Source organism: Rousettus aegyptiacus, unplaced genomic scaffold (assembly GCF_014176215.1).
Source record: "Rousettus aegyptiacus isolate mRouAeg1 unplaced genomic scaffold, mRouAeg1.p scaffold_m13_p_14, whole genome shotgun sequence".
NCBI classification, from domain to species: Eukaryota; Metazoa; Chordata; class Mammalia; order Chiroptera; family Pteropodidae; genus Rousettus; species Rousettus aegyptiacus.
In genome coordinates this window covers 52,429,947-52,436,358 of record NW_023416289.1, presented here as the reverse complement: position 1 = coordinate 52,436,358, position 6,412 = coordinate 52,429,947, and the positions used below count along the sequence as shown (strand labels likewise).

Sequence of the window (6,412 nt, the reverse complement as noted above, 5' to 3'; positions counted from 1 at the left end):
CACACACACACACACACACACACACACACACACACTCTAAGGAAGAAAATTGGAAATCTGGACTCTGTCAAAATTGAAGACTTCTGCTCTTTGAAATTCATTGTGAAGGAAAGGAAAAAGGAAAGCCACAGATTGGGAAAAAAATATCTGCGATACTTACATTCAACAAAGGACTTATATACAGAATACATAAAGAACTCTGAAAGCTCAGTAAGAAGTTAAACAACAGCCACCACGCACACAACAGACAAAAAAGAAGGTATGCAAATGGCCAACATGCACACCAAAAAAATGCTCGACATTGTTGTCATTAGGGAAATGCAAATTAAACCACAGGAATGCACCTCTGTACATTCACTTAAATAACTCAAATTTAAAAGACAGTGCCCCTACACTAACACTGGAATGATACAGAAATTGGCATGGCCCCTATGCAAGGATGACATGTGACTTCATAAAGCATTCCATATTTTTAATGACAAGACTTAGGCTTGTAGGAATTATGAAATAACACTTAAGAATTATGTTTGGTTTTTAACACTTGAAAGTTAAGAAAATAAAAATTGAAGATTTCAATAAGTCTACAACTTTATGCCTGATGAAATACCTATACTTTACACTAATATCATTTGGTTCATATTCAGATATTTCTAGAAATAAAACCAATTGTATCGTCTAATCTCCAACTAATATGAGAGTGTCATCTTTGTGCATCATGTGTCATGAATTTTTTTACTTTTCCTGTAGGGAAAAAAAAAGACATTTCTTCACAAATAAATGTTTTCCAATTAAAGTTGAATATATGTGTAGATAATTTATGACACCATACATATATGACTGACAAAAATCAAGTGTTGGTGACAACGTGAAGTTAGTGGAACTTTCTTTTCATACATTGTTCATGGGAATTCAAAATGGTACAACCACTTTGGAAAAGTATTGGATAGTTTCTTATTAAATTGCACATGTGAGTACATTCCACTCCTCATCCTGTTCCCATGTCTGCTCTAACTCAAATTTTTCATGAAGCCTTTACTGCTTTCCAGGTGGGCCCTGCACTCCACAGCAGAGGGCACTGTGGATGGTTAGGTCTTCTCCTCTGACCTGGCTCCTGATCCCCTCTTCCATACCCCATTACTACCTCTTCCTAGGCTTCCATTCCTCAACTTCTAGACTCTCAGTGGTGGACCCCAGGCCAAGGCCCCAGGGCCTCTCTGGACCAAAACTGAGGCAATATGAAGCTTCTCACTCTAGCCCCAGCACAGCCACCTGGATTTGATCCTGTGTGCCTTGCCTTAGAGAGGCAGCGTGGGATCTCTGAACCCTTATCCTCCACATTTCCCAATAAGCTGGTAAGCTTCCCTCCTTTGTTGAGTGAGGAAGGGCAGGCTTCCGGGAACAGGCCCAAGCCACAATTGGGAAAGGTGAACCCTGTGTGCTCCAGGTATGCCTCCCATTTCCTTGCTCTTGCAAGGATGGTCCATTCTTTGCCTGTATCATCTTATGGAGTGAGCAGAGCTCCCCCATTAACCAGCTGAGCAGGTAAACCCGTGAGGGATCCCAACATAGAAAGTCTGCAGCCTGTAGGGCCACAACCAACTTCAATGCTGCCTCCAGTGTTTGGAAGGCTCAGTGGCCTCCAACATCTCATCCCAGGAGACAAGGAATAAAGCCACAGGGAAGGAATGGAGCCTTCCGAGGAGCTCACAATCCTAGAGAAAGAGAACTCTCCCTGGCAAGCACACTGAATGCACCACTTTGTGTCGAAGGCTTGGACTCAGAATGTGGCTTAGATGGGGCCTCCAGGTCCCAAGTACCCTGGTGAGGAGTAGCCGGAAGAGCAGGCCTAGACCACAGGCAAACTGGACACTAATGTGTCCCTACCGTCATGAAGCTCAGAGTCTGGTAAAAGAGGGAGGTGGACACTACACAAGTAAACAGATCAAAATATATACAAGCACGCTGCGGTCTGGGCTAAGAAAGGAAGAAACAAGGTCCTGTAATAGCCTGAGGCAGGTAGAGAAGTTGGGGTGGTCCGGGAGGGCCTTTCTGATATTTAAAGTACAATATGGAGACGAGACGGAACTGGAATGTGAATAATAAGCGGAAGGGAGAGTGTGGGGAGGTGAGGAGGTGAGGTGAGAGACACAGGTGTCCTAAGGGCAACCAGAAGCCACTGAACGGTTTTAAGCAAAGCAGCAGCAGGATCCCATCTTGGGTCGTTCTCTGGGGAGATCGCAATCCCTTTTCTACTTAGGAGGAAACTGACGCCCAAGGCCACATTGCGGCAAATGGTGCAGCTGGAGGTGGAGCGGGTTTCATAGGCCCTGGCTCGGTGAGCTTGCCAGTTCACCCTGCACTTCTCACGCGCCCCTGGCCCAGGCGGCAGGGACATGCTGCGTGAACGACATCTCATTGCCTCCAAAAGCTCTTCCCATGCTTATGGGGTTATGGCGCCCGTCCTGACTCAAGCTCACGCTGCACCAGGCCTCCGCCATGTGCGACCGGGTGTCCAGCAAAAGTTCTCACACCAGTGGCTTCTACAGATGAACTGCTTCCCCGTGCTTCTTCCTCGCCACTTCTTCCCTCCCCCACAACCACCAGAGTTGACACCTACGCCCATGCCAATAACCACAGGTAAACGTGTTTCTCCCTGGGACACAGAGTTAAACACACAACCACAGAGATGTGTCTTGGGCCCAGAATGGAAGAGGCCAAGGTGCCAGGGATGACAAATCCCCTGAGAATCCAGCTCGAAGCTCCCCTGAAAGACACCCCTCCCCAAAATAGGCAGAAAGGGTCAGAAACACCCATGCCAAACAGCTGATCCACAAAACCCCCACTGTGCCGACGGCTTTCCCCACCTCGGTCCTTTCTATTTTTATCAGGAGAGTGAGAGGGGGTTGCCAGGCGAGGCCATGCTGCTGTTTATGTCTGAAATTTGAAAAGATGCACAGTGTACTTCGGAGAAGGCGTTTGCATTTAAAGGAATTTCGGAGGAGAATTTCAAACCCAGCGGGGTGAATAGGTGCCTTGTGCTCTGGCTTTTGGCTCTGGAAAGGCCACATTTCCAACCGGGGCATGCAGAGGGGCCACAGATGGGGAGCAAATGCATGGGTGTGAGATCTGGACAGGCGGTGGGACCCAGCTCACCTGGGCACAGGGAGCAACTGATTTTCAGACTGCGGGTGCTTGGGGAGGAAAGCCCTTCTGTCCTCCAGTGTAATTTCTACCTCTTCATCTTCTAATTAATTCCTAGACTTTCCTTGTTCTTAGTACTACCAAATTAATCCCACTCCATTCTAACCCTTCCCTACTGTGCACCCATCTTCTCTCAATCAGTACGTTTCACTGAGTATTAATTTTTCTCATATATACATATTTGTTTGTTAAGGCTTTAAGTCACTCTAGTTTGTCAGCTTTCTGTTTCCTAATAAATGGTAAGTGGCCCTTTGAAAGCTGTACAGCTATTATTTCTTTGACACACACACAAAATATAATGACACACACGCCTCAAAGCTGAATGAACTCCATCGTCTCCCTCCTCTTCTCCTTCATCTTTCAAAACTTAAACCAGCTCCGACGTGGCTCTGTAAGGAACATTCTTTCCCAAACTAGGCATGGCCCTTATTAAGCCAGATCTCAAGAAAGCTGGGATGACTTTTAGGGGGCTGGAATTCTGACTTGATCTGAGATCTAAGATGCACCCGATGCCATAGTTCAGTGGTGAAACCTGGCCAGTGTAATGTAAGGTCATAGCTGTTTCTTTCCTTTGGGGAGATGGGGGGGCGGGGCGGGGGATAGGGGTAATTGCCAAGAAGCACTAGCCTCATTTGTGCCTATAGGGGCAAAAAATGCAAGAGTTTTTTTTAAAAAATCATTAGTATTGATTAGGACAGAGTCCTAATACTCACAAGATGCTATTGCCATGCAATTAAATTCTACCTCTACCTGATGAAAGTTCACCGCTTGACATCTGTCTATATTTCTTCTTCCCTAGAATGCCCTTCTGCGTGCCACTTTTCTTGGGTGTGTCAGGGTCCCTGGTATTCTTTCTCCCTGTTTCTCGGTCTCTCTGTGCTTCTCTTTGTAATCTTGCATTTCTACCCAGCGGCCTCTCTTCCTCTACCTTTTCTGCCCTTCTATTTTCTCCCTTAGTTAGTGACAGTATGTGATTAAAGTGTATATTCGCATCCATTGGCTAGAAATGAACATTCTCTGGTCTTATATGAAAACCGGAGGTGTGGAGTTTCAGGCTGAGCATTTCCCCAGGCCCCACCCGGGCCAGAATTTCTTTCTACCTGCTGGCTTCTTCCCCTGGATGTCCCTCCACCTCTGAAAACCCAACTCGTTTCCAATGGAGCTCGCCGTCTTTGCTCTCTAAGCCAGGTACCCTTCCTAGCTCCCGGCCATTCAGGTTCAGAAGTCTGAGGTCACCGCTGATTCTTTCCTCTCCCTCTCCCCCAAAATCCAGTCTCTTTGATTCTTCCTTGCAAATGTGCTTCCTTTCCACTTTCACGATCTCCACAGTATTATCATCCCACCACCTGTAGATGTGTTTCGCTTATCCTTCAATGTGTTGACAAACACCATATTTTACATCTTTAAATCAGTCATCATCTGATCTTACAGAAAACCCCAGACATTTGGCTTCTCAGTGGAAATGACAATAACAACGACTACTAATACATGATCCAGCGACATTGAGCCTGAATTCCTGCATGGTGACATTCAATCGGAGTTGGGGAGTGGGTGTCCCTTTGGATTGGGCATAAACTCTCTAGTTTGCTTCCAGTTTGAGTGAAAGAAGCCAGACAAAAAGGTATACTCATGGGAGATAATGTTTCTGTCAAGTTCAGAAATAGACAAAACTGGTCTGTCACTGAGGTCAAAACAGTGGTCTCCGGGGTGGGTTGTACTGACCACAAGGGGCACAAAGGAACCTTCTGGGGAGCTGAATATATTCTACATCTTGGTTTGGTTGTGATTCCAATGGTGTTTGTACATGTAAACATTTCCGTGAGCTGCACACCTAAGAGCCATTTTATTCTATGTAAATTATATAGTGAAAAAAAAGGAAGGAGGAAAAAAATGTTGATACAATCCCTAGCTTAGTACCTGACACATAGTAGGTGCTCAATAAATGGTTGTGGGGTTTTTTGTTTATTTGTTTGTTTGTTTTTAAGTATGAGGTCTCTGACACCAGGTGGCCCAGGTCGGATGCCTGGTTCTACTATTTAGCGACCATAGAAACTTGAGTAGCTTACTAATTTCCTTCCATCTGTTTCCTCGTCAATGAAATGGGGCTAATGAGACCTCGCAGGGTCATGGGGAAGTTTAATAAAGTGCTTAGCACTGGATCTGGCACACAGTAAGTGTGAAATGAAATTATGACACATGCTACAACATGGATGAACCTTGATGGGATTGTGCTAAGTGAATAAGCCAGTCAATAAAGGATTAATACTGTGTGACTCCAGTTATATGAGGTGCCTCGAGTAAATTCATAGAGAGAGAAAGTAGAATGTGGTTGCCAGGGGCTGGGGGAAATGGGGAATGTGGAGCTAGTGTTTGATGGGTACAGAGTTTCAGTCTGGGAAAAAGAAAAACCTCTGGAGATGGATGGTGGGAATGTTGCACAACAAAGTGAATGTACTTAGTACCATTGAACTGTACACTTAAACTGATCAATTTTATATTACATATATTTTACTACATAATAAACAAACAAATATTGCATGATGATGAGGCTGTGCTAGCCCAAAAGGAACTGACATTCCATTTTTTTAAACTTTAGACTTTTAGACTGGACAGAGTACCCTCCAGAATTTGGATAATGTCTATTTTTTGATGACTCTTTCAAGACTGGAAAGCTAACAAGTAAATGTTCTAAGAATAAAAGGTAGCCTGGTTAAACATGGCTTCCCCCCGCCCCTTTTATATTCTGGGTTTTATCCCCTTAAAGGAATACACATTAAGAAACCAAATAGATCAAGAACAACAACTAAAATATCAAGATAACTATTCCCCAGCACTGCACTATCAAATGAGGGCCAAGTTTCACAAGGAAAAGTCATGCCCATGTCTTAGCAGATCATTGTCAAAGAATGCAGCTGCTGTCTATCCCTCTGATATATTTCTTGCCAAGCATTTGTGGTATAGTGTATTTGTTCCTTTTGTATGTATGCATTTTGCATCTGGACTGCAGTGTGTAAAAATCTGGGACAAAAATGTCTCAGAATGATCCAACGTTTATCACTGAAAGAAAATGAAAATGGCAAGCGCAATGTGACAAGGGCAGGGAGAGCAGTCCCAAAAGACTGCTCACTGGAATAAAGGAGGGAGAAGAGAGGGGCCAGTTTGGGCTGAAGTGTCAGAAGCACCCCATTAGGATTCAAGGTAGGGGAGAGAG

At 44.7% G+C, this 6,412-nt stretch overlaps 1 pseudogene; it reads left to right on the top strand.

Annotated features, from left to right (window-relative positions):
- Positions 1-378: 378 nt before the first annotated feature.
- On the top strand, positions 379-474 carry LOC118611530 (annotated as a pseudogene).
- The last annotated feature ends 5,938 nt before the right edge of the window (positions 475-6,412 follow it).